We start from the raw sequence: 7,911 nt of genomic DNA, 5'->3' as shown, positions 1-7,911 counted from the left end.
TATTTTTTGGTTGCAGCCATCATTGTTGTTTGGTGGGCCCGGGTTGGATTTGAACCCGCCACCTCAGGTGTATGTGGCTGGCGCTTTAGCCACTTGAGCCACAGGCACCAAGCCCCAACAAAATAGATTTAAAAACAAAAATATCATAGGAGATTAAAAGTATATACTGGGCACTTGGCCCAACTCGGCAGCACAACAGGCCTTTGCCTACGTGTGGGGCAAAATGTGAAGAAACCTCCATTACCAAAGACCTGTTGCTGGGCTCTGTCCTAAGCACTGGGAGTTGGGGAGACTCACATGGTGGTGGAGTTCCTATACAAAGATTAAAATAAGAAGTATTAATAGTAAAATGTTTATTTGACTTTCCAGAGAAAGGAAAAGGAAAAAGAGAAAGAAAGAAGATGGCATGGCACTGAGAAGATAGGGGTAGCCCTGCAGCGGGGGAAAAGCTGCTTAGAGTTTTTAAAGGGTAAAAATGGCTCTTTCCCCCTTGACTGACTCCAGGGATTACTGTGATGTGGCTGTGTTTGCTTTTTTTACTCTTTTTTTCTTTTTCCTGTGATGCTAGCTTGTTCAGAGTCCTCAGAATGTGGTCCTGCAAGAGCTGAGAAGGAGCTTGTCCTGCTGTCCTGCCTAGGGCTCTTCAAGGCTGTGAAAACTCTTAAGAGATAATGAGTCAGGCTTAAAGATAACAGAGTTGAATCCCAGGCGTTTAATCAAAGAGCAGTTGTGCTGTGAGCTTTTCTTTAAAGGGGCAATACTGTGAGTTTATTCCTCTTACTTTCTGTTCCGTAGTTTATCTTTCTCTATTAGATAGTTAATTAACAAGGCCACGTTACACTCAAGCACTTGAAGAAAAGCGCAGCCCCGGGCAAGAAGGGTAATGTGCCTGTGGAAGACCAGGCACAAGGCAACTACCTGAAGCTCCCCGACTGCTCACAGAGAAGGATCCACGGGTATGACTGGGACCACTCAGACCTGAGGTTGAACCAGGTTAAACTGATGCCCTGGGACCTAGACAGGTATGTCACAAACCCTGTGGACACATGCCCCTCACCTGTTTCTTGGATTATGATGTGTAAGCAGCTCTTCAGTTTCCTGGTCTGCTGAAAGTCACGTTCAGGTGGAGGAGAATTACCCCACCTACCAGCCTACCAGGCCAATGCAGTATCCTCATAATAATCTGTACCTGGCGAGGTAGCAGTCTCACCAGAGATCTTGGTGGTTCACTACAAGATCTGAGGAAGCTTTGTGGTCATTTGTGCCCTCGAACTAGGACTTTTCATTCCTAGGAATTTAATCGTAATGAAATCCCTAATAAAAAGTAGTGCTGTGGCAACACACACACACACACACACACACACACACACACACAAGTTGTCCTTGAGGTTCATGTACAATTTAGAATAGTTTAATGTAGTAATTGCATATGAACTTTAGGGATACCCTGTATACTACATATATACACACACAGGAAAAAGGGAGAATAGAGTAGAAGATACAATGATTACAAACGTACAAGGTGTGACAATTAAGTTTGCAAACTCATCCTAGAAAAAGTGCTACATACTTCATTGCTGGATATCACTATAGTCACCTTCGAAGTACTCCCCTTGGGAAGCTATGCACTGATGCCAGTCCCTAGTCTACCCTTCAAAGCAATTTTGGAACTCTTTTTCTGGAATGGGCATCTGTTATCTCACAAGTCTGACAAGGTTGTGAACTTGCTACAGTGTGCTTACGTTGGCAGCATTGTACACACAGCTCAGTACGGTTTTATAACCTCGGTATATCAGTGTCTCTCAGCTATGTTCGTGTTGATGTATGGTGGTGTCTTGCTGAGTGGCATTCATTATTGTTGCCCATTTCTGTGTGTCGTAGAATGATAGCTCTGATGGCCATTCCAGAAAAAGAGTTCCAGTGCAGCACCTGTGGCTCAGGGAGTAGGGCGCTGGCCGCATATACTGAGGGTGGTGGGTTCAAACCTGGCCCCGGCCAAAACTGCACCAAAAAAATAGCCAGGTGTTGTGGTGGGCGCCTATAGTCCCAGCTACTTGGGAGGCTGAAGCAAGAGAATCGCCTAAGCCCAAGAACTGGAGGTTGCTGTGCACCAGGGCACTCTACCGAGGGCAATAAAGTGAGACTCCGTCTCAAAAAAAAATCCAGAAAAAGAGTTCCAAAATTGCTTTGAAGGGTGGAATAGGCAGGCACTGGTGTCAGTGCATAGATTCCTAAGGGGAGTACTTTGAAAGAAATTAGTGATATTTAGCTTAATATCACTAATTAAGCTTAATTATGACACCTTGTATGTTTACAATCATTGTATCTTCTACTCTATTCTCCCTTTATCCTGTATGTGTATGTATGTATACAGGGTATCCATAAAGTTCATGTGCAATTCCTATGTTAAACTATTTAAAATTGTACACGAACCTTACGGACACCTATGTGTGTGTGTGTGTTTTGACACAGCACTGTGTTTTATTAGGGAGTTCATTACTTTTTCTAGGGTGAGTCTGAGGATTTAATTGTCAGAACTCGTGCATAGAAAACACAGCTTTAAGCTGTGTACAATGGCTCATACCTGTAACCCCAGCACTTTGGGAGGTTGAGGCAGGAAGATTACTTGAGGCCAAGAGTTGGAGATCATCCCTAGAAAAAGCAGGATGGAGGAGAATTACCCCACCAAAAGTAGAAAAAATTAACTGGGTGTGTTGGTGGGTGATTGTAGTGGCAGCTACTCCAGAAGCTGAGGCAGGAGGATCACTTGAGCCCAGGAGTCTGAGGTTGCAGTGAGGGCTTATGATATTGTACTATAGCTTTGCAAGATATTCCCATTGGAAACTGGGTAAAGGGTGCACGGGATTTCTCTGTATTATTTCTTATAAATACATATAAATCTATAATTATCTCAAAATAAAAAAAATTGGTTAAAACCAAAACTAATTACATAAATATTCAATGCAAAAACAGAAATAGAGCAAGTTAAAGCCGCAAAATAAAAAACAAGAAAGGGTAAAATAAAAGAGACAAGTACAAATTAGTGAAGAACAAAAGAAGCAGTAGAGAAAATTAACAAAAGTGAGGACTTTGAAAAGATGAAGTTTCACATATTTAACAACAACCAAAGCAAATAGACAACCTTAAGAATAGGAAAAGAGGGCTCAGTGCCTGTGGCTCAAGCAGCTAAGGCACCAGCCACATACACCTGAGCTGGCAGGTTTGAATCCAGCCCGGGCCCGCCAAGCAACAATGACAGCTGCAACCAAAAAATAGCCAGGCATTGTGGCGGGCACCTGTGGTCCCAGCTACTTGGGAGGTGAAGGCAGGAGACTCGCTTGAGCCCAGGAGTTAGAGGTTGCTGTGAGCTGTGATGCCAGCACTCTACCCTGGGTGGCAGCTTGAGGCTCTGTCTCAAAAAAAAAAAAAAAGAAGAGGAAAAGAGGGTGGCACCTGTAGCTCATTGAGTAGGGCACCAGCCCCATATACAGAGGAGGGTAATGGGTTCAAACCCCGCCTCGGCCAAACTGAAACAAAAAAATAGCCGGGCATTGTGGCGGGCGCCTGTAGTCCCAGCTACTTGGGAGGTTGAGGCAAGAGAATAGACTAAGCCCAGGAGTTGGAGGTTGCTGTGAGCTGTGATGCCATGGTACTCTACCAAGGGTGATCAGGTGAGACTCTGTCTTTAAAAAAAAAAACAGAAGAAGATGATGAATGAGAAGCACATGAACAAACACTCATCGTCCCTAATCATCAGAGAAATGCAAATCAGAACTAACCTGAGTTATCACCTAACCCCAGGGAGAATGGCCCAGATCACAAAATCTCAAAGCTGCAGATGCTGGCGTGGATGTGGAGAGAAGGGAACACTTTTACACTGCTGGTGGGCCTGCAAACTAATACAACCTTTTTGGAAGGAAGTATGGAGAATCTTCAAAGAACTCAAATGAGACCTCCTATTTGATCCTGCAATCCCATTTCTAGGCATCTACCCAGAAGAAAAAAAATCCTTTTATCATAAGGACATTTGTTTTATTTATTTATTTGCAGTTTTTGGCTGGGGCTAGGTTTGAACCTGACACCTCCAGCATATGGGGCCAGCACCCTACTCTTTGAGCCACAGGCACCACCCCTGCTTTTTAATTTTTATTTATTTATTATTTTTCTTTTTTTGCAGTTTTTTGGCCAGGGCCTGGTTTGAACCCACCACCTCCAGCATATGGGGACGATGCCCTACTTCTTTGAGCCATAGGCACTGCCTATCACAAGGACCTTTGCACTAGACTGTTTATTGCAGCTAAATTTACAATCGCCAAAATGTGGAAACAAGCTAAATACCCACCAACCCAGGAATGGATTAACAAGCTGTGGCATATGTATACCACGGAATACTTTTCAGCCATTAAAAATGATGCAGAGTTTACATCTTTTGTATTAACCTGAGTGGAGGTGCAACATGTTCTTCTTAGTAAAGCATCATAAGAATGGAGAAGCAAGAATCCAATGTACTCAATTCTAATATGAAGGTAGTAGACAAGGTAATACAGGGGGTGGAATAGGGGAATGGGGGAGCAGGGAGGAGGAGAATGGAGGGGCACAGTGTATGGTAGGTACACCTCTTGGCGGTGGGACACAAGTGTAAGAGGGAGTTAATTTAACAAATGCAATCAGTGTAACCTAATTTTTTGTACCCTCGATGAATCCCAAACAATAAAAAAAAAAGTTTTATATTTGGTAAGACTGATCAAGATGAAAAGAAAATGTGCAAATTTATGGTAAGTAAATCAAGCTAATTAACACCAAAAAAAAAAAAAAAGGGGGGGGTTTTGGGGGCCCAAGGGGGGGGGCCCCCCCCCCAAAAAAAAAAAAAAAAAAAAAAAAAAAGGAAGGAAGGAAGAAAAGAAAATGTGTAAATAAAAGGGAGACTAAAGAAGAGAAATGGCTGAATGCACAAACTCTTGGGCTCAAGCAATTCTCTTGCTTCAACCTCCCAAGTAGCTGGGACTACAGGTGCCCACCACAGCACTCAGCTATTTTTAGAGACAGGGTCTCCCTCTTGCTCAGGCTGGTCTTGAACTTGTAAGCTCAGGCAATCCACGGGCCTCAGCCTCCCAGAGAGCTAGGATTACAGGCATGAACCACTGTGCCCAGCCCCCCCAATTTATTTTTTTATGAATTTAAAGGTTGCCAAAAGAAAGTATACATATTTTAAGAAAGGAAGAAACTATTAGAATTATAATACTCTCTATATATCAATAATGAAAGATAAATACAAGTTACATTTGGCTTCTGCAATTACAAGAGGTGCTCAAAGTGGTTACCATCACTGTCCAGAGACTTCTGATTATGGCGAACTACTGCTTGAGCCATGTTGACCAAAGGACTAGATTGTGTGAGGCCTCCTGGGTCTTCCCTTGTGCACATTACACGGTATCGTGTTTCTCAAACTCATCACAAATGCATGCAATTGTTAGGTGTGTTGGAGGTTCTGTTGCCTACTCATGCCTCCAGTGTCACTGTACTTCCATAATGTTCTCAGATTTCAAATACCATTTCAAAATGGCCTTGCACTCCTTTCAAACATCATACTACATGTTGCTACCATAATTCAATTCAACTTTGAAAAGTAATACATAGATAACATCTCTTAAAATGTTTGTACATTTTCTTGGCACCCCAGGTACATACTTCATAACTTGTGTTATGAAGTTGCCCAGATACTCTCTAGCTTAGTTTCATCATTATTAATAGTGACATGGTAGAGGGACCATCCATTATAGTGTGTGACACTTTGGAGTTAGCTTGAAGTAACTGCATTCCAGGTATGTTAAAGGAAAGGACTTAATAGAGGGAATCTTTGGTGTTTATAAAAATCACTGGGAAAGTTTGGAGAAGCAGACTTTAGGCTGAAGATCCTAGAATGACCCCTAGAAAACTGGACACTCAGTAATTGTGTTCAAGAACTCACTACTGTATCTTAGATCCAGTGCTCAGGATAGGATAGAAGCTTCCACAGCAGCTACTACTGTTTCTTGGGCCCTGGTAGGTAGAAAGACTTTGCTTGCTATCTCTGCCATTGCAGCTCTATTAGGTTGTCCACAAAACCTGAAGACCAACACTGGTATCTCTATGACCCTACCTGCCCGTGGAATGCTGCCAAAGGTATCAGGAAAATGGCCTCTGTTGCTCTTTTTCTTTCAAATCGCTTGCAAATGCTTCTAATTTGTGAAACCTGTTTACATCCAGAATGGGAGTTTGTAAAACTTTGTAGCTTTTCAGCCTCCTCAACACAGAAAAGAATATCAGGGCCAGCTACAGAATGTGCAGGGCCCCATGCAAAATGAAAATGCAGAGCCTTTTCTTCAAAAGCAGGAATAAAGGTGCCATTAAAGGTATAAAGAGTTTTCTTTTCTTCCATGGTCTTCCTCTGGACTGACTTGTCATGGTGTTTTTATGTTCCATTTAATGTTTTGAGTAAAAAAAAAAAACTGTTAATAATTAACTTGAATTTTATGTTCATGTTTATATTGTGTAGTGCAGGTTTTAAATAGAACAGCATTTATTATAACTTACAGTATAGAACCACTGAAAGTACACAATTCTGTTTTATAGCTTGTCCGTGCATGTATGTTCATTCTTACAAGAACATCGGAAATGCAAAAGTAATTCTACTGTTTTTATTTCATGTCTTCATATGTATGCCATTTGGCCAACATTTCCTACCTTCTACCTACTGATGAGTAAGGAAGGACTGAAATGAAAAGAAACTATGGGTTTCCCCTACTTTCCCCCTTCCTTCATCTCATCGTTTTAAGCAAGTGATTGGTTAATACAGGAAGTCACACAAAGTATGTAATAGGGTACATAGAATTTTGTGTTTCTTAGAATATCATTGCCTTCTTTTTTGGTGTTAGAACCAAGTTCTGGTTTGAATGGAAAGTGTACCTTGTCAGATTGTCCATACCCCTTATTATCCAGTTGTAGACATAACATGCTTATCTTATGCTAGTGTTGAGTCTTGCTGAAATCCCAGGCATCACAGATTCACCAGAATTCTCTGCTCTTGGTTTACTGCAAACGCTACATGGGAATGAGGCAGCAAGGACCAGCGGACACGCTTCTGTTTGTGTGCGTGCTCCTGTGTCCCATCAGACTTCACTTATAAAACACAACTTCAAAGATAAAAATACTCAGAATTTTAAGACAGCAAAGGCAGAACTTTATTTAATTTTATTTTTTTGAGATAGAGTCTCGCTTAGTTGCCGCTGTCTGCCCCCACCCCCCACCCCCACCCCCCCGACATGGTGTCACAGCTCACAGCAACCTCAAACTCGGGCTTAAGTGATTCTCTTGCCTCAGCCTCCCAAGAAGCTGGGACTACAGGTACCCGCCACAACATCCGGCTATTTTTTTGAGATGAGGTCTCACTGTAGCTCAGTCTGGTCTCAAACTCATGAGCTCAGGCAATCCACCCACCTCGGCCCCTCAGAGTGCTAGGATTACAGGGGTGAGTCACCTCGCCTGGCCTAAACAGCAGAACTTTAAACAAGTACATGGCCTTTCTGAGCATGGGGCCCTATGCACAGGTAGAAGGCCATGAGCTGGCCCTGGGCATAATAGAAGGTGGTAGCAGGGACAGATGTTGAGTACTAGTTGACCATATCCACTTTAAGGCATTTGTGCATGGATGAGTGAGGATGGAAGGTGAGAAAAGAATGAAGCAGAGGCATAGAACGAAGCCAGATGATGAGAGAAGACAAGAGATGCTGACCTTCTCGTCTGGGAATCTCACATGATGGTGTTTACAGCACCACGCTGGGCAATGAAGACAATATGCGGCTCCACTGTCAGCGATTATGGTGACTTTGGGGGAACTAGAGGAAGAGGTCCTTTCTTTTTTTTTTTTTTTTT

This window comes from Otolemur garnettii, unplaced genomic scaffold (assembly GCF_000181295.1).
Source record: "Otolemur garnettii isolate 467f Iridium unplaced genomic scaffold, OtoGar3 scaffold00001, whole genome shotgun sequence".
In the NCBI taxonomy this organism is placed as follows: Eukaryota; Metazoa; Chordata; class Mammalia; order Primates; family Galagidae; genus Otolemur; species Otolemur garnettii.
This window is presented reverse-complemented; position numbering follows the sequence as displayed.